At 38.0% G+C, this 20,931-nt stretch overlaps 2 long non-coding RNA genes across 3 annotated transcripts; one reads left to right on the top strand and one right to left on the bottom strand.

Moving 5' to 3' along the window:
• Nucleotides 1–9,410: 9,410 nt before the first annotated feature.
• On the top strand, nucleotides 9,411–12,404 carry LOC311071503. The gene is made up of 3 exons (XR_014603877.1): nucleotides 9,411–11,671; nucleotides 12,002–12,112; nucleotides 12,196–12,404. It is a non-coding gene; the product is annotated as an uncharacterized lncRNA (long non-coding RNA).
• A 55-nt stretch (nucleotides 12,405–12,459) lies between these two features.
• LOC311071496 lies at nucleotides 12,460–14,501 on the bottom strand. Of its 2 annotated transcripts, XR_014603869.1 has the most exons (4): nucleotides 14,395–14,501; nucleotides 13,762–14,281; nucleotides 13,539–13,656; nucleotides 12,460–13,441 (listed from the first exon to the last, which is right to left on the bottom strand). It is a non-coding gene; the product is annotated as an uncharacterized lncRNA (long non-coding RNA). The 2 variants fall into 2 exon arrangements; XR_014603870.1 differs by having other exon boundaries at nucleotides 13,426–13,656.
• Between the last annotated feature and the right edge of the window lie 6,430 nt (nucleotides 14,502–20,931).

Raw genomic sequence — 20,931 nt, 5'->3', positions numbered from 1 at the left:
ACGATGTTAATTTTTTGTCCATTAACATAGATGTTAGGCATATCTTTAACTTTATTGGACTTAGCGAAATACATTCCAACAGTTTTTTCAATATTTAGTGTTAAGCAAGAAGATTTAAGCCAATTACTTATTTTGTCCATGGCTGAGGACAATTTAGTGGCTACTTGCTCAATATCCCTCCCATGTACGTAGATGACGGCATCATCTGCGTACATGATGATGTCTACGCCCTTGCACACAGCCGGGAGATCATTGATATAAATACTGAACAACAAGGGTCCCAGAATTGATCCTTGCGGGACCCCAGTTGTGCAGGGCTTCAGAGAGGACAATACATTTTTTACCCTCACACATTGCATCCGATTTGAAAGATATGATTGTATCCAATGCAGTATCTCCATGGACAGATTATACTTAGAGAGCTTAGACAGGAGGACACGGTGGTTTACCGTGTCGAAGGCTTTTCGCAAGTCCAGAAACACGGCACCCACCGTGCCCCCTCTGTCCAAGTTGGCCTTTATGTTTTCTATCAGATAGCAGCAGGCTGCATCGGTGGAATGGTTACGTCTAAAACCGAACTGCATGGAGTGCAACAAATTATTACAATCTAAGTGATCAGTTAACTGCTCTACGATAGCTTTCTCAAGAATTTTAGATGCTACAGGCAATATACTAATAGGCCTGTAGTTGCTTATTTCATTTTTGCTTCCAGATTTATAAATTGGGGTTATAACCGCTGTTTTAAAGACACTGGGGAAGATACTCTCATCAATAGATTTATTCACAATATATGTAATAGCTGGTATTAAAATCTCCCTATGTTTTTTAATGAGAGAGCTATCAAGTCCCCAGAAATCTTTAGCTTTTGAGTTAGATAATGATTGTATTATTTTATCTGTTTTAGAATAATCAATGTGTTTAAAAGACAGAACCTCATAATCATAAATGGAGGGCTGAAGTGATAAACAAGGATGAAGCAATCCAGAGGCGTGTTGGATAATTTCATTCACTGAATCAATAAAATAATTATTAAAATAGTTTGAAACTGTTAGACCATCCTTATGGTTTTCGTCATTTATTTTCAGCTCTATTATTCCACTCTTAGTTTGCGTCTTTCCAGTTAATTTGTCTATAGTTTGCCAAAGTTGTTTAGAATTGCCCTTTGCTTGTTTAATTATATTCAGAAAAAACATTGCTTTTGCTTGTCTTAGCTGTTGAATGACTTTATTTCGAAGTCCCTTATAGATCAGGCGATCAGTTGTAAGTCCCGTTTTATGGGACTTTTTTAATGCTGAATCTCGAGTTCTCATCAATTTCCATAGATTATCATTTAACCAAGGTAGAGGGATTTTGCCTTTAGGCTTTACCTTTTTTCCTTTAGAATATTTAAAAACAAGCTGTTGAAACATCTTTATAAACTCACTAGAAGCTGTATTACTCTCTTTATCATTTACCAATTCAAACCAATTTACCTTTCTTATTTCATTATCAAGCTTCTCAATATCTTTCCTGGGGATATAGAGTACAGATTCATTAATATCAACCTTATTTAAATTTCGGTAGCGCGCTTTTGACAGTTTCCTTGCAACCAATGTTAAATTATGATCAGAAAGACCTGTTATTAAATTATAAACTTTACAGATACGGTCAGCTTTGTTAGTAAAAACTAAATCAATAAGCGTTTGAGATGTCTTAGTAATTCGAGTTGCTTTTTCAATCATTTGTGTTAAATTAAATTTTTGAGTAATCTCCTTTAGTTTTTTTCTACCATTTTTATCGATCCAATTTATATTAAAATCCCCCATAAGAAGTATTTCTTTCGCATCACATTTTTTAAGAATGTCAGTTAGGTGATCAAAAAATACATTAGTTGATGTCGGAGGCCTATACAAAGCAAGAACAGCAAATGACATTTCCGGAGACAGCCTAATTTTTATCCCTACACATTCCAAAACATCTCCCACTGATTCCATTTGTACACATTGAAAAGTGTCCTTGACATAAATCATTACTCCGCCCCCTTTGCCATGACCACGGTCACGCCTATAGATGTTGTAGCCTGGAATATAAACAGTACTATTTGAAGTGGTGGGTTTTAGCCAAGTCTCTGAAAGACACAAAAAGTCAAGGTTGGAATGTATTAGCAACTGTTCAAGTTGTTCAGATTTCGATACAGCGCTTCTTATATTTAGGTGTCCCCCAAATACACCTTTAGGTTTAACCTTTCGGTCCCAGAGTACTTTGGCATGATTGACAGTCTGAAAGAATCTGTATCTCTGTTGTTTGGTGACAGCGTTTGAGAGACACGGCATAGATAGATGAGGCGAATGCACCGAATCACATGCCGCTCCAACTTTCTCCATAGCGCCTTTTTGTTTGTTTACCCCAGTATCCGTACAAAATGTATCTATGCGTGGTGTCTGTGTCAAAGCACCCGACAAGTTCTTTTTACGCAATGTCTCAGTACCGTCTGGGGAAAGCGCATCTAACTTTATCGCAGTAGAAACCTGTGAGATTCCAGATCTATCCTCCGCCGTGCACAGTGTTGATGACCAGCGATTTTGTCCGTTTATTTTTGTGTGCTCGTAGAAGTAACTCACTGCGTTCGTGACTGCAGATCCACACATGGGTGAAACGCCATTTGCTCCCGTTAGTTCTTCCCCGCTGCCAGGTCCGGGGTTTAGATGTATATCCCCGCACAGTAAGAGTAAAGTGCACAGCCAGGTTAAAACAGCTGATCCTCGGCGGCGCTTATCAAAACGGGAGCTGATCGTTAAAGGCACAACTGCGCGTCCTTGTTTTAAAACAGACGCGTAAATGGCGTGTTTACTCCATGTGTTGAAAGGTGGTGGTACGTGGCGCGTTGCGTTGTAATCTGACCGGCAGCAAAGAGCTTGCCAGTCACTCCATGTTGAAAGTAACACCGCAGCAAGCACATGCAAGGCGATCACCACATACTGATTTATATTTAGTCGCCCACTTTTTCTTAGATAAGGCAACTGTAATTCAGCATCAGGTCCACTGTTGTTAAATGGCGATTCCTCAGAATGTATTAAGGAAGGTGAGCTCGCAGGACCTGCCAACCTGCAGCCTCCACCTGACGCCATCTTTTCTCCCATCAGCATAGCAGTGGTAGGAGAAGCCGTGTGCCTGTATGATGTGACCCAGTGATGTGGTGTAGATATGTGCACTGGATACCTCGCCTCTCCATGCAACCTTGAAGGACCTACCTGTGAGATAGGACTCAAACCAATGGAGTGAAGTTCCTGTGATGCCCAGTGATGAGAGGCTAGACATAAGGATCTGATGGTTCACAGTGTCGAAGGCAGCAGACAGATCCAGGAGAATGAGGACTGAAGATTTGGAAGCAGCCTTTGCGATCCGTAGGGCTTCTGTGACCGACAGTAATGCAGTCTCAGTTGAATGCCCTTTCTTGAAGCCAGATTGGTTGACATCCAGCTGGTTGTTTAGAGACAAAAAGGATGTTACTTGCTTCGCAATGAATGGTAGGAGAGAGATAGGTCTGTAATTATCTACAAAGGATGTGTTTAGCGTTGGTTTTTTAAGCAGTGGAGTAACCCGAGCCTGCTTGAATGCTGTGGGGAAAGTATTTTAACATTTGTGACTTTTTCTGCAGCTTCAAATTCAGAATACAGGTTTGTGACTATTGCCTGCGAATGCAAATCTCAACATTCAACAGGTTTTCAAGAACAAATATTTATTGTACAAGTTCTCAAATTCACATCTACATGCTCTCGAGTTTTGCTACTCTTCTACCTTCATGTAATCTTTTCCAATCTTCAAGCAGGAGCTGAATAAAATACTCTGAATGATATCAGTCCACAGTCTGACTTGTGAAGCGGCTTGGAGTCCTAACACACACCATGTTCGTTGTTTGGCCAGAGAAGAACTGACCCCGACGGAGCCTGTTTTTCTTTCTTCATTCTGTCTCTGGTGGAGTTTGGGTTCTTGCCACTGTCGCCTCTGGCTTGCTTAGTTGAGGACACTTCTTCTTAATATTCATGATCTCCTGCATTGACACCATTATATGAGAACTGAACTGAGCTGGATGATGACATCACGGTTTTCTGCAGAGCTGCTTAATAATGAAAATGAACTATTTTTATAATTGATATACTTTATACAGTTATTGAACAGAACTGAATCAACACTGAACTGAATTCAGCTGAACAATGACACTTTTCTTTTTAGAGCAGCTTTACAGCCAAACTGAACTCTGTTTGCGTCATTGATAACTTTCCTGTTTCTAAAACAAAGCTTGTTTGTTTTATGGAGAGCTTGGTAATCAGACCAATTAGACACTTTTAACCACAACTCCTTTTTTATTATAAAAATGTGTCAATAAACATTAATATTTAAAAAAACTGATCTGAGATCAGGCCAAATGAAATAGACAGTGGTTCATGGGTTCACAGAGATCATCGCCCCGTAGTGACGTAATGAAGCCAGTGCTGCCAGATTTGGCAAGTTTCTGAATATTGAATTTGATTTTGCTGGTAAAAATTGGTTTGGCGGTTTTCACACAACTACATTTTATAGATTAATTGGTTAATAAACAAAACTCAAGTGTGCATGTAGTCCATAAAATCAGTCATCATGATGTGTAAATACACCGGCCCACTGCAGTATATATAGTAAGTTGTATCTACTGTGAAGTATTGAAGCACGTTCCCACCATGGTTGAGTAAAAAAATATGATTCTTTAAGTCATAATAATGAGACATTTTCTCATAATAATAACTTAACATCTCATAAATGCAATTAAAGTGATTGACTTTCCTACAGTTAGATTACATTGAAGTGGAAAGTTTTACAGGGACAAACACCACTCACATTTTCTGCAAATTTTTGGTCCATATTAGTAAGGGATATAAGATTATATGTTACATGTTTACTTGCATCATAATAAAGTCTGTGAAAGGTTTGATATTGTGTAGTTTGTGATCCTCCATCAGCAGCTGCAGTTTCTCTCAGCTGTATCAGTGCAGTCACTGTGACGTCTGACTGACAGAGGTTTTTGTACGACTCTTTATCACTGTGTGAACACTGGACCACTGCTGTGATAACTCTGACAGTAATAATCTCCTGTATCTTCAGTCTGGACTCCACTGATGGTCAGAGTAAAATCACTGCCAGATCCACTGCCACTGAATCTAGATGGAGTTCCAGTATTACGGGTTGATGTCTGATATATGAGGAGTTTAGGAGCTTCTCCAGGTTTCTGTGAGTACCAGGCTAAATAAATATTACTATACACATCACTGCTGGTTTTACAGTTTATTCTGACTTCTTCTCCTGGTTGAACTGCTGTTATTGATGGACTCTGAGTTACAGTGATCTGTCCTCTACACTCTGAAAGAAAACACAAACAAAAATGATATATATGATAATATACAGTATATGATAAACATATATATTACACATTTTAAGATAATTAATAATTATTATAAAAACGCTATTACACAAACCTTGAATAAACAGTGCAATGGTCCAGATGAAGATGTTGATTGTGTTCATTGCTGTAGTTTAGTCTTGTGTGATGATGAAGAGTGTGTTCTGTTCTGCTCTCAGTCATGAAGTGTTAAACTCACAGCACTATAAACACTCTCAGAGCACTGAAGCATGTGCTGACAATGCAAAGTGACTCTCTCTATTTAAATCATTATCCTGAAGACTGTAGATCAGACACAAACACATTATCAAACAACTTCCTCATGTTGAGAAATGCTAAGCTATTATACACACATTTCTGAAGATTCTACTGGCAGAATCATATATATTATTGATTCAGTCATTATTAATATTTACATTGCACTTATTTAACAACTGACGAGAAAACTATTGATTTGAAGACATTCATATACAGACCCTTTCCAAAAAATTTGAATATCATGGAAAAGTTTCTTTATTTCCATAATTCCATTCAAAACGTTAAACTTCCATAGATTATAGATTCAGGGCCCACAACTTAAACGATTTCAAGTATTTAGTTGTTTATTTGTACATAATTTGGGCTTCCAGCTCATAAAACCCATGAAAACAGGATTTAAAAAAAATAGAATATTACATGAAATCACACAGTAATTACACAGTGATACCATGGTCACTGAACCAGGTTTTGGTTCTTTTGGCAGTGTGGGCAGGTGCAAATCCTGCTGGAAAATGAAGTCAGCATCTCCATAAAGCTTGTCTGCTGAAGGAAGCATGAAGTGCTCTGGAAATGTCCTGGTAGACGGCTGCGTTGAGTGGACAGCAGTGGACCAACACCAGCCGATGACATGGCTCCCCAAACCAACACAGACTGTGGAAACTTCACACTGGACTTCAAGCATCTTGGATTGTGTGCCTCTCCATTCTTCCTCCAGACTCTGGGACCTTGGTTTCCAAATGAGATGCAAAATTTGCTCTCATCAGAAAAGAGGACTTTGGTCCACTGTGCTTTATTAAATCCAGAGTCAACGCAGCCGTCTACCAGGACATTTCCAGAGCACTTCATGCTTCCATCAGCAGACAAGCTTTATGGAGATGCTGACTTCATTTTCCAGCAGGATTTGCACCTGCCCACACTGCCAAAAGAACCAAAACCTGGTTCAGTGACCATGGTATCACTGTGTAATTACTGTGTGATTTCATGTAATATTCTATTTTTTTAAATCCTGTTTTCATGGGTTTTATGAGCTGGAAGCCCAAATTATGTACAAATAAACAACTAAATACTTGAAATCGTTTAAGTTGTGGGCCCTGAATCTATAATCTATGGAAGTTTAACGTTTTGAATGGAAATATGGAAATAAATAAACTTTTCCATGATATTCAAATTTTTTGGAAAGGGTCTGTATATTAACCCTCTAATGCAAAACAATTTGATGGCACATGGTACAGAATCATAGAGAAAATCATCATGATATAATACTCAGAGAGCAGTAAAAAAATCACAAATCTTTTTCAGAAATGTCAAGAAGTCATTAAGTAAAAAGGGGAAAACACTTGAAATATATTTGATTTGAAACAAGCATAGGTTTGTGTCATGTCGTGTCATGTCTTATCATGTACTTGATGTAATGAGATTTGACTCCGAGTGAAGCAGTTCTTCTCTGCTGTGAAACACAGGTGTACGTTACACTTTTTGCACATCACTTTGGGTGTTCCTGTGCACCCAGAACCCTGAATCTTCCCTTCTTGTCACACATTATTTGCCATTGTGAGGTATTGTCCAAGACATCCTTGAAAAGTACTTCTTATCACACAACGTTGCCCTGAGGCAAAAAAAAGAAAAACTGAATTTCTGAACATGCAAAATAAAAAAAAAATTCATAAATCCTGCCAAAAGGCTTCTCTACACCTTCATACACACACATATTTTGTATGTGCAGTTCATGTCATTTTATGTAAGACTATGTAGGGCTGAGCAAATATGGGCAGAACTCATTACTGCCCCAGTACTTCATAATGCCTTTTAAAGGTATATGTGAATTAAACATGGCACAATGGCCTTCATCATCCCAGTATGCTAATGCCGATCTAGTGCAGGGATTTCATCAATATGCTGATTGAGGACTGTTGATGTGGATCGAGGACTGTTGGGACACTCCAGGCACAGGATGGTTCTGTCGGGAAAGACAGAGTCGTTTGCACCTCAATGACACGTCTGTACCATTTGCTTCACAGGACATGCTTTCAACTACATACTATTTATTTATTAGTGTGTTCTAATATGTAACTACGCCATGTTTGGTCTCATCTGACAGCCTATAAACTGAAATGAATGGTGGTGAACTTAGAGATATTAAACTATCCTAATGTACAATCTAGGTACTATTGGTTAAACATGCATTGAGGAGAATATGTTAATGTTCTTCTCCCCCTCTGGATCTCCACACATCTGCCTCATCTTCTGGTTTCCTGTCGGTCGGTTTGGAGTTGGTATTCCACTCATGTTCAACAATGCTTTGCTCAGGATATAAGAAGGAAAGGTAACTGTTGATCTAGGAGAAAGGCTTTAACTCTGCCACTCCCGCACACCGGTGCGTAACCTCATACTACTAGAAAGGCTTTTACGGCCTCTTCTGCACAACAGTGCATTATTTGTTACAACTAAGTTTCTATACAGTATGTTGTTCTATTCTACTGTCTGTATATTTAAACATGTAACTTTGCCTGCTTTAAAGGCTTCGAGAATCTTTCCTTTTATCACTGATTCTGTTGAAAGCTAAAGTGATTATAACTTTCGTTATCTATACGTTCAGGTAAAATCCTACGTTTCCCTATCAGTTCTAAGAAAGACCTTTACCTTTAAAGAATAAGAGGTTCAAGAATAACAACAACTTTATAAGCCTATGTCACACTTCCTGCTTCCGGAACGCGGAGTAGGGATTCAGAACTTCCGGTCAACAATATTTCTCGATAAGGATTTAGATTATCAGCCATAATGTCTGAACCATCCGAGGTAGACTGACCACGAGCTATGAGGTTGTGAAACGAAGGTTTTTGCTCCTGTAGAAGCTATATGTTCGTATGAAATCAACCTTGTTTTAAGAAAAACATGTTTTAGCCGCGATCTTATGAAAAAAAACTACACTACCCACAATCCTAAGCGTAGCAGCAACGTCTGCTGATTGGTCCAACTCGCTGTTACCATAGAAACGTTTACCTTACTGGCGAACGGCCCGCCGCTGTTGTTGTAGTGCACCGGGTTGCTCTGCGTCAGGATGTAGACAGCCATACCTCCGCTTTCACGCTTTTCCACTTGAGAGTTTTCATTTACCATCCGAACCACATAGTCATATGTGACTTCTGGCAGGTTGCGGAGAGATTTGGTCCAGCGGTATCTATCGGACTCCGCCATTGTAAAAAGCTAACCGGAAGAGCCGTATCCCTACTAAAAGACGTACTTCCGGTCTTCAATTTTTTCGTGACATAGGCCTATTGGAGTCAGTTCAATATTTGAATTATACACGTCATCCTTCAGCTGCCTTTTATTCCGATTATTGGTTCAAAATTGCAGCGTATGCTTCCAGCCTTACAACTAGTAAAGCAAATAATCTTGCCTTCTTCTCACAGCATGTGCTCCTGTGACCATGTGTCAGAAAAGGACTGTGCTTGATAGCGACTCCCAAACCTTATTGGCCTGTTCTTTGATACTCTTTTAACCCTTCTAATTGGTTGCAATCATTTAAAGAAACATGATGTACTGAGGGCTTAAGAAAACTTTCTGTTGCCTGAGGGCAACGCTGTGCTGTAGGGGTTTAAATATTGGGATATTATATTAAATATTTATATACTAAAATATAAAAAAATTATATATTAATTATTTTAAGTTGCTGTAAAACGTTTCATTTTCATATAGCTTCATTAAGCACACATACTTTTCAAGATTTGTTAACCCGTGTGCATCAGTTAAAAAAACATATTGGACAAAAATGTCTGTGTCAAAAAACTTTCATAAAAATGTGAAGCTTGGGAGCACAGACTTAAGTTTGGTCTCATTTAAAAGAAGATCTGTGGCAGATTATTGCTGAAGTAAAAAACAAAAAAACAAACAAAAGTTATATAGGTTTAAATTTATGAAAATGATGTATGAACATTATTTAATATGAAATATAGCATTGCTTTAACTGTGTACAAACATCTGATAAACGTTTGTTTAAAAAAAAAGTGCAGATTCACTCGTAACCAAATGCAACATAGACGTTTCCTAAATGTGTGTTTAATATTTGACAGGGGACATTTGACAGACGTACAGTATGGCAGATGAAACTCTTAAAAATACATCTTCCAGATGAAAACACATCAGATAGCCGTGTGTGTGTTGAATGTGTTCTATAATGTCATCCATTTGGCCTAAGCTTTTGTCAACACTTTACATTACACACATAAATGCTTATTTGACTAATTTGCATAAAGATTTACATAACTGAACATAATTTAGATTTTATTTGTCTATGATTTAGTAGCCTTTTGATCACATAAATGACAGATCTAACATTAAATCTTGTTCGGATGTAACAGGGACCGATGAACACACGCAGCCTTAGATGCAGAAATCACAGGTTTTGAGTAAGTATACTATGAAGGTAATATGATGCCTTGAAGAATCGCATGCGGAGGGTAAGATTTGTGAAAGTGTGCATAAGATAGCAAGCGTAAATTAAATTTGCATGCGCAAGAGAAGATTTGTAAAGGTGTAAATCACGTTTCAAGCGAAAAAAAAAAAAGTACAACATTTGACTGGTTTTCGTAAGTGTAATTCATGTATTGTGAAACTGCAGCTTCACGCTAACGCATAATAAATATGATCTGTATTCTTCTGGCTTCCATTTTTCCGCGATTACACTTTTGGCACTTTGCCGAAATATGGCCAAAATCATTGCAAGCCTGTGAACAGTGATTTGCATCCGAAAACAACAGTTTAAAGAACTGCAAACCAGATTGAAAGTGTAAAACCAATCTGTATGCGTAAAAAATAAACTGTTGCAAATGTCTAAATGAGTTGTTGTGTGCGTGGGGTAAATGCTCCCGAAATAACCCGATTTGCACAGTTCCGTCTTTCTGCGCTCACAGTTTTGGCACGACTCTCTCACTCATTGAGTTTTGCAAACGTGAAGAGGAGGGCGGGTCCACCTTCATCATGTAGCCAATCAAATGAGCTTCTCACTGACTCTCGATTTACTCTTATCTGATTGGTTCAATAAACACGCCAGGCACCAGAAGAGAAGACGATCCTCCTGACGTTCTGATCTGGCTCAGCATCGTCCTCGCCGCCAGAATGATACTTTTAACGCGACTTAAGCCGACTCCCGTGTGTTCATACTGAATTCATATCACATACTCAAGCTGGTGTTAAGTAAGAAAAACAGATTCGATTGGTTTGGCATTTTCATTGAAATGATGTATACTGTATCATATAATCTGCTTAGACCTTTGAGCTGATGCTAAACTATGTAATTACAACGTTATATATCAAATCTATAATTAAAACTTGTAATGTGCATGTTGCTAATTGTTATAAAGCTGTCTCTTAAGGAACTGTTGATGAATGCTGTATTGGATAGACTCCATACTCGACTGTCCCATCTGGGGTTTGCTGCAGGCTGAGGGTCATGGAGTGCTGTGGGAAAGAATCCGGGCCTCCGTGCTCAGAGTCGACTGTGCAGGCATCGTCTCCCGGCTGACACAGTTGGGATGTGTGGTTCGGTGAACATACTCTGTGCCTAGCCCAAGAGCACTGATGCACACTGATACAAATCATAAGCTCATTCGGTATATGTATACTCATCCTAAATTAGTCAAAGAAATGAAAAATTAGCTGAGCCTTTTCTTTTCATTGTTTTTGACTTTTCTCCAAAACAGCCTCAACACTGTGATCTTCGGGGGCATCGATGGTTTCTCTAGAAAGGTATTTAAATGTGAACAAAGGGCTATTCTGCACTGAAGTAAACCAATTATTACTAGCAAACTTAGTCATTACTCGAGATCTATAACATTTATATTACATATTGATGTCAGAATCACATATTGTAAAAACCTACTTTTATTTATTTTTTATTTTTTTAACGCAGACCTTGTATCTTGGTGTTGCAACCAACAATCTGGCTTCACCAACCCTTTACTTCTTCCAGTGCTCAGTTGAGAGATTTGGTCTTCCACTCAGGTGAATGTTGGCTTTGATTCAGTTTGCTTTTGGTCTAGAGCAGGGGTTTCAACGCCAGCTCCAGTCCATTACCCTACATTAGCTGCTTCAAGTGTGTTTGGTTGAATGATGTTAAAAAGTTAAAGTTAAACTAATTTGCAGAACAGTGGTTGTCCAGGAACAGGCTTTGACATCCCAGTGTGAGAGTTTATGCCAACATGGGTTGTAAAGAATGTAATAAATACAGTACTTAACATTTTATTCAAAGTAAAATGTTGTATTTGTACTAGTTTAAACAAATGTTTTGTGAGATATTTAATTTTAAAATGTGCTATCTTAATATTGTTTTAGGGTCAGGGGAGACCAAGGGGTTGAACATGTAGAAGTGTCCCGTATGATGTTTTCAGTTCGAGGTACAAGAAGAAGAAGCTTGATTGCAGGGAAGAGTGTCCACAACCAAAGGTGGTAATGTTGTTATACCTATTTCAGATGTTAATTCAAAACACCAATGGCAATATTGTAACCTAGAATTAATACATTAACAGAATAGAGAGGCTTTGGAGAGATGTCTGGGTTACAGCCACAAACATCTACTACAGTGTGCTTCATCAACTAGAGGAAGAAGGACAGCTGGATATGTCTAACCGTATGCATCTCTTCTGTTGCCACTACGTGTTTGTTCCACGACTTCAAAGTCATCTGGACACTTTCCGTGATGGATAGGACAATCCAGGAAGCATTTGTCATTGTTTCTTATTCTATTTTAAATATTCTAATTAAATATATTTTTGTCTCATTCATATAGGACATCAACATTCCCTTGAGTGACTGGGAAAGCAGTGTCCCCCCTGAAGAGCCTGAATAGAGCCAGGAATAGTGGACCCGCTCACTGCAGAGGCGTATGGGGGACTCAGGGTTGCAGTGGACCCAATGGGGCCATCAGAGTGTTTTGGCCGTGATATTTATATTTCAGTTGTACAGTATGTGCAACAACATTTCAATGTGTATGTGTAAAGAATTACAGTTCCAGACAAACTCTGGTAGTTAGCAAAGTTGTAAGTATTTGACATCTGTGTAATGTCTGAATACACTGTTAATTAAAACAAATTGGTCTTTGAATGTGTTTTTTTAATTTTTTTTTTTATTATAATGTTTCTATATAATGAATTGAACACTCATACATCATAACATTGACATAGAATCACTTCTTTTTTTTATGCCATTCATGATAATTGATTTTCTTGGAATGATCTATTTTCAGGCGAGGTTCTCTGTAGATCAGTCTTTGAACTGAACAATTTGTTTCTGAATAACATTTTGGTACATTATAGATGTAACTTATGCCAACTCATGAGATGTGAATCACTTCAATGACATCATAACACTGACAAGAACGTTGAACTCAGAAAGCAGCTGGATTAGGGAAATGTATTTTACAACGTATGAAATTCAACAATAGTAATTGTTTCTGAACTGTAAACTATCAGGTGATGATGTGTTCTCTGTAGAACTATATTTTAATTCAGTCTGATACATTATTTATGTACAAATTTATGCCAATTCAACCACACCTTTACACCAACCCAAATCCAGTGTCAAATGTTGCAATACAGGCCTCCAGATCCACAGAAAACTCATTAAATGTCCTGTAGTGACCAGGTAAACGTAGGATTTGAAAACATGTTGATGATCTTGGATGATTAGCACGGACCACTTCAACCTTCATGCCACATGAGGGAAGCTCCCATCCGACCCAGAACTCCACTAGTTGTTGAAGTGTACCAGCACTTGCTTAGAAACAGTAGTATTAATAATATATATTAGTAAATACATGTGTTACATTTTGAATAAGTCTTGATTCAACTCAGACACAGAATAACTATCATACCACGTTCAATGAAACGACGGAGGTACTCTGCAATGCGACATTTAATGTGCAGTGAGTGTGTATCCTCATCGTCATCATCCTCCTCCTCAGCAGGCCGTATGATATTATCCAGGATAGTCTTTATTTAATTAAGATTAAACAGAAGAATAGCAAATTATAGATTCAAACCAAAATATTTTAATGTAATCCTGTCCAATACTACATAAAATTCATGTAATAATACCTGAGCACAGCATGCAGCGTCTGAGTGTCTGGAGAACCTCAAAGGGACATCATCTGGACGTTCTTGCAGCAGTGACCAAACGTTTGTGTTTACACCATTGTGTAGTTTGTGATCCTCCATCAGCAGCTGCAGTTTCTCTCAGCTGTATCAGTGCAGTCACTGTGACGTCTGACTGACAGAGGTTTTTGTACGACTCTTTATCACTGTGTGAACACATTACCACTGCTGTGATAACTCTGACAGTAATAATCTCCTGTATCTTCAGTCTGGACTCCACTGATGGTCAGAGTAAAATCTCGTCCAGTATTTGCTGTTCCACTGCCACTGAATCTAGATGGAGTTCCAGTATAACGGCTGTTTATGCCATAAATCAGGAGTTTAGGAGCTTCTCCAGGTTTCTGCTGATACCAGTATAAGTAGCCGCCGTATATTCCTACATCTATATTACACTCTATTGTTGCTGTTTGACTCTGTTGGACAGTTTTAACTTCAGGTTGAGTCAGAGTCACTCCTCTGGATTCTGAAGAAGAGAAAATAAAGTCAATTAGTTTGTTAATCATCTTTTAAGAAATCAATGTTTGTATATTAAAATGATCAAAACAACATATTATATTTATATTAAAAAGTAACAACCTTGAATAAACAGTGCAATGGTCCAGATGAAGATGTTGATTGTGTTCATTGCTGTAGTTTAGTCTTGTGTGATGATGAAGAGTGTGTTCTGTTCTGCTCTCAGTCATGAAGTGTTAAACTCACAGCACTATAAACACTCTCAGAGCACTGAAGCATGTGCTGACAATGCAAAGTGACTCTCTCTATTTAAATCATTATCCTGAAGACTGTAGATCAGTCACAAACACATTATCAAACAACTTCCTCATGTTGAGAAATGCTAAGCTATTATACACACATTTCTGAAGATTCTACTGGCAGAATCATATATATTATTGATTCAGTCATTATTAATATTTACATTGCACTTATTTAACAACTGACGAGGAAACTATTGATTTGAAGACATGCATATATATTAACCCTCTGCAAACATTTTGATGGCACATGATAAAAATTATTCCACATCATTTCTTGGCTCATTTGGGAACATTTTATTGATTTATTGATCATTTCCCCTCCTTCCCTTGTTTGATACAGGCATAGGTTTGTATCATGTCGTGTCATGAACTTGATGTAATGAGATTTGACTCCGAGTGAAGCAGTTCTTCTCTGCTGTGAAACACAGGTGTACGTTACACTTTTTGCACATCACTTTGGGTGTTCCTGTGCACCCAGAACCTTGAATCTTCCCTTCTTGTCACACATTATTTGCCATTGTGAGGTATTGTCCAAGACATCCTTGAAAAGTACTCCTTATCGCACAACGTTGTCCTGAGGCAACAAAAAGTCAAACTGAATTTCTGAACATGCAAAATAAAAAACTTCATAAATCCTGCCAAAAGGCTTCTCTACACCTTCATACACACACATATTTGTTATGTACAGTTCATGTCATTTCATATAAGACTATTAAAGCAAATAATCTTGCCTTCTTCTCACACCGTGTGCTCCTGTGAGCATGTGTCAGAAAAGGACTGTGCTTGATAGTGACTCCCAAACCTTATTGGCCTGTTCTTTGATACTCTTTTAACCTTCTAACTGGTTGCAATCATTTAAAGAAACATGTACTGAACATGATGTACTGAGGGTTTAAGAACACTTTATATAAAATATATATTTTATGAAACATGTTGAACTCTAAAACTGGTAGAAATTCAAAGCCATGAATCTACACAGGGTGTTTTCCAAATGTGAGGCTGATATCTCAGAAATCTGCTTTCAGTGAGAGTTAGTTTGGGCGCAGTCCTGGGTTTGTGATTTGCAGTAGAGTTTTTTTCTCTCTCAAATACAGGTATTACAAGCACACACACACACACACACACACACACACACACACACACACACACACACACACACACACACACACATTTTATTACACACATACTCTGACATCCATACCAAAACACCCACACAATTATCACTGCATAATTTATCCAATTAGCTCAATAATATGCCGAAGCAGAAAACAGGAATAAAGTGAGTATTTGCTTTATAGGCCAAACCTGAAAAAATGGCACCATCTGGTAAAATATTTAAAAAATTAAACTTTTGAAGCCTTGCCAACAGAATGAAAGCCTGTTAACAAAGATTGCATAATTTTATAGTTAAATGGCCCTGGGATTAAAAATTGCAGTTTTAAAGGGTTTCAATGTGGACATTTTTGTCCAAAAGGTCCTGAGAGGAAGTATTTTGTGTTACAAGTGCAAAACAGATTTTTTAAAAGGAAATGGGGGTGAAATAGTAAAATTCCAATACAAATACACACCTGTACCAACATTTTTGCAGTTGGCATTAACACAGGCAAAATTATCACACAAAAAAAAGACAAGATGCCATAAGATGCACAAGGGTTAAACATCGTTTTCTTGACAGCATTGCTTTAACTGTGTACAAACATCTGATAAACGTTTGTTTATAAAAAGTGCAGATTCACTCGTAACCAAATGCAACATAGACGTTTCCTAAATGTGTGTTTAATATTTGACAGGGGACATTTGACAGACGTACAGTACGGCAGATGAAACTCTTAGAAATACATCTTCCAGATGAAAACACATCAGATAGCCGTGTGTGTGTTGAATGTGTGCTATAATGTCATCCATTTGGCCTAAGCTTTTGTCAACACTTTACATTACACACATTAATGCTTATTTTACTAATTTTACATAAAGATTTACATAACTGAAGATAATTTTTAGATTGTATTTGTCTATGATTTAGTAGCCTTTTGATCACATAAATGACAGATCTAACATTAAATCTTGTTTGGATGTTACAGGGACCGATGAACACACACGCAATCAAAGGTTTTGAGTCAGTATACTATAGGAAATAATTATTAAAAAACAAATATTTGTTGTCATAATGTTGTTATTTTAACCAGAGTTATTACAGCAGTTTTTGATTCTTGATTTCGGATCACTTGTTGCAGAGCTTTTGTAGTGGAGCAGAGCCTCAAAAAAACATTGTTCCTTCTAGGCGGGATTCTGATTAGAGGCGTTCAGTCATAATCCCGCAGATTAGATAGCAGCTTCGCACCAGTGGCTCCTCAGCCAAGCACTCGCACCAAATGTCTGGTGTGTGTGCTTGGCCGAAAACGCACCTCTCGTACTGAGCAGGATTACTATTGCAACGACACCGACATCAGTAGGGTAAAACTACACACTGTATACATATAGGCCTACACGAAGTGAATGCCAGCAATCATTCAGTCAGTGACGAATTAATAAAAAATTATGAATTTAACAAAACGATACACAATTGTAGTTTAAGTTCGCGCTGAAACTATATTTACCTTTTTCAAAATAATCCATTAAACCTGCTGAGAAACGAGGAGCGTGAACTAGAATGCATTTCACGGTGCACTTGGTGCAAAAGGGAGAGCGCGCGAAACTTGTCACTTGAAAGCGAAAAACAGTGTTTGAGACTCGTCGCAGCAGATTCAAGCAGCTGTAGTTATGTACTTGTGTTTGTGCTAGAAAAATATACAAGACATTTGTGAGAAAATATTCTACAAGTGTGCAACTCTCATTGGATGAATTCACATACTGATTTGCAGATGAGCTAAATTTCTCCGTGACTTCACCTTTTTTTATGCAGGTGTGTAAATGCGTTTTGCACCATATTCACTGCAGCAACTGTAGCAAAAATGTGAGCGTATATGAGTTTCTTAATTTGTGATTTGTAGAATAGGATTTGTGCACCTGCAATGAAGAATTTGAGAAGGTGAAACTGTTGTGTTGTGTTTGTGGAAGATAAAAAAAAGTCTACAAGTTTGCAACTCTTAAAACATTTCTCTCTGTGACTTCAAATTTACTGATACACATGTGTGGCTATTCTCTACAACTACAAATTTCACTGTCACAGGCGTTCAGTAGTTTTGCACCAAAAATACCTCCATAGTTTTGCCCTTCATAGCCGAGAATTGAGTTCTCTTGATGAGTGTTGTAATTAATTTTTTTTTGTGTGTGTAAAATGCTTGATAAATGGTATTGAATTACTAAATTCTGATGTTATACACAGTTGTATGTAAAAGAGTTGACCCTTTTGTTTATAATGGGAAGAGTGTATGTGTTGAATAATTAATGTTTCAGAGTTAAAAGTCACCTTGAATGGTTAATAGAGGTTATTTTAACGAATTTCGTCGTGTATTTGAGCTATGAGTTAATGCGCAATCATGACGCACATGTTCTACGGGCAGAAGTGCGTCATCGGAAAAATAGCTCTTTGCACATACATAAACTATATGTGCTAAAGTAAGACGTGATTGCAGTAAAAGAAAAAATGTTGAATGTTGTTTATATGCAGACTAACTGCTCTAATGATGTATATTTTTGAAAGGAATGTCTAATTGTATTTTTGGCCTTGTCTTTGCAAGGTTGGGTCTTTTCTTTCTTTCCTTTTCCCCTTTTTCTTGTTTTTTCTTCTACTTTTTGTCATTTCTGAGTCGGATGCTGCACATTTCCTGGACATCGGACGATTTTGAAGAATTGTATGTGAATTGTCCCTGCTTGCTTCACATCGGGAAAAAAACCGTTGCGAGCGGGAACTGACGAGCCATTTGCCCATATAAGGAAGGACCGAGCTTGTGAATCAAGGAACGAACGGAGTGGTAGGATTGTGCACACGTCTTCTGAATTGAACTGTGTTGATCTGAGATACATTGCGGAAGAAGGATCTCGTGGGAGCGGCATTTGAACTGGAACTGAAAATTAGTGTATAAAAAAAGAGGAATCTGAATTATATTGAGACTGCTATTTAAGCAGTTAATTTGACCTGTGATTTTATTTTCTCTGCTGTTATTTTTCTTTTCTTTCAAATTCTATTGTATTTCATTTCATTTAATTTTGATTTTATATATATTTTTTTTCTTTATTTTTTTTTTCTTGGAGAACGAGAGAAAAGGGTATTCTCAAAGGGTTATCATTTGGAAGGATTATATTCGAATTTAAACCGTATACTTACCATTAAATAAGCCAAGTAGAAACAATTTGTATAAATGGGTAACCAAATAAATTATATACATATATATTAATAGAATAAGGGTCAATTCAATTTATTAGCTTGAAACTAAATAGGTCATTAAAAAAGAGAGAAACAATAATAATTATAAACTAAATAGGAAATATAAAATAGGGTTATAATAAGGTTACATTTATTTGTTCCACGGCAAATCCTTGATGTTCTGGTCATTTTTTATATATATATATATATATATATATATATATATATATATATATTATTTTTTTTTTTTTTTTTTTTTTTTTTTCTCCTGTGTGATGTGATGTTTTAAATTTCACTGCTTTATTATTTAAATTCCTTAAATACATCATACCAAATTTTCTAACGCAACGAGTGTTGTCACAAATTCTTTCTCCCCTTGCTGTTGACACAGTCTCTTGAGCGAGTCTGGTCTTCTGGTCACTGGTCCAAATCTTGAAGCGGTGTGCTTCCTTCATGCTCATTTGCATAACTCATTGTTGGTAAGTGAGGGTTGCACTGTCACCGCGACGCAGGTTACACACGTATGTACATATGAACTATTTACAAGTATATATATGTGCGGCAAAATTATTTACAAGTGCAGAAACCACACACATCTTTAAAAAAGTAAAGTGTTGACTACAGGCCCTCCTGCCTGGGTGCCAGTCTGTTGACGCTGCATAGGAGACTCTCCATCCAGTGAGTCTGGAAGCACTTCACCACTTCCTCCCTTGCCACCAAAGCTGCACGCTCCTCAGCATCTGTTTTGGCTTAGTCTTTTAGAAATTCTAGAATTTCACCAAAGCGGGAATCACTGTCCCTCCGCAGCTCAGCATCTGACTCCAGCAGGTTTTCCACCGCTGAAAGGATACTGGAGTCAGGCCTCTTTCTCTTTGCTGGATAAGACAGGGAGTGTGAAGAGAGATACTTAGTACATAAATTGCTAGGAGTAAATGATATGTTTGTGGTTTGTTGTTTTTATTTTATGTATTACACTCTTACATTATTATTGAGTAGATTACATATTTCTATATGCAGTGCAATAGGCCTATAATTCAATTACCTGGTGTAGGGCGACGGGGGGTACTGGTGCCAACAGGAGAGACACAGAAACTCTGTTCTGGTGCGACTGGATCCAGCAGGAAACTGGCCACGGGTTCTGGTGTAGTAGCTAACAAAAGAAACATTTTAGGATCAGAAGTGTATAAAAAAAACCCGTTAAAGCTGCATAACAGATGACACGGATAAGGTAGGCAAGAAACAACCTGCTCTTAAATTAGACCCATATTTCTAAAGGACCGTGTGGTGTTAATATGCGATTCGACGAAGCTAGCTTTCAAACAATTGAAATCAAGCAACCTATTATTGGCTTATATTATTCTGCGCATCTTTTACATTTCTCAACCTGTAAGGCAGACTTTCTTTACAGTCTGATTAGTATAAAATGAGTACTAACCTTGAAGACTCTGATCCAACGGTTCAGTGTTCTCGGGGCCGACGATCGTCTCTAACAACCCGGTTGCGGAGTCCCTCGTGTTGGCGTTACCAGAGTATGCTGGACGGTGGCCTAGAATAGCGTCCAGTGTGGCGTACCACTTGCTTGTTTTACGATTTGCACCACTCTGGTTGTTGTGGTCCTTTATCTTCTTGTAGCCTTGTTTAAGCTTCTTCACCTTCTCTCTGCACTGCTTGGCCGTGTGGTAAACCCCCATTTGCGCTAGCTCCGTGGAGATTTTCCCGAAGATTTTAATATTTCTTGTGGATCCTTCCAGGTCCTTCTGCACCTCTTCGGTGGTGTACATGGCCAGCAGAGCCTGCACCTCAGCATCAGTCCACTTTTCAGAGTTCAGCATTCCGTCCATTCTCGTAGTAGCTAATGTTTTGCGAAAACACACAGCCAGGTATGGCAGACAGCGCGCTGCAAGTTCCGTGTTGACAGTCGGCGTGACTTATAAGTTGAACCAATCAACGTAGACCTAGTGAAAGGGAACTAAAAAAGTCCTCGCTCTAGACTAGGTACTAAAAGAGTTCTAGGAACTACGGTCTGAGGAACTAAAAAATCCCCAACTTAGT

The sequence above is a fragment of the Abramis brama genome (genome assembly GCF_963993115.1).
Source record: "Abramis brama genome assembly, chromosome: 20".
NCBI classification, from domain to species: domain Eukaryota; kingdom Metazoa; phylum Chordata; class Actinopteri; order Cypriniformes; family Leuciscidae; genus Abramis; species Abramis brama.
Note: the sequence above shows the minus strand (reverse complement) of the source record. Positions and strands in the feature narration are given on the sequence as shown.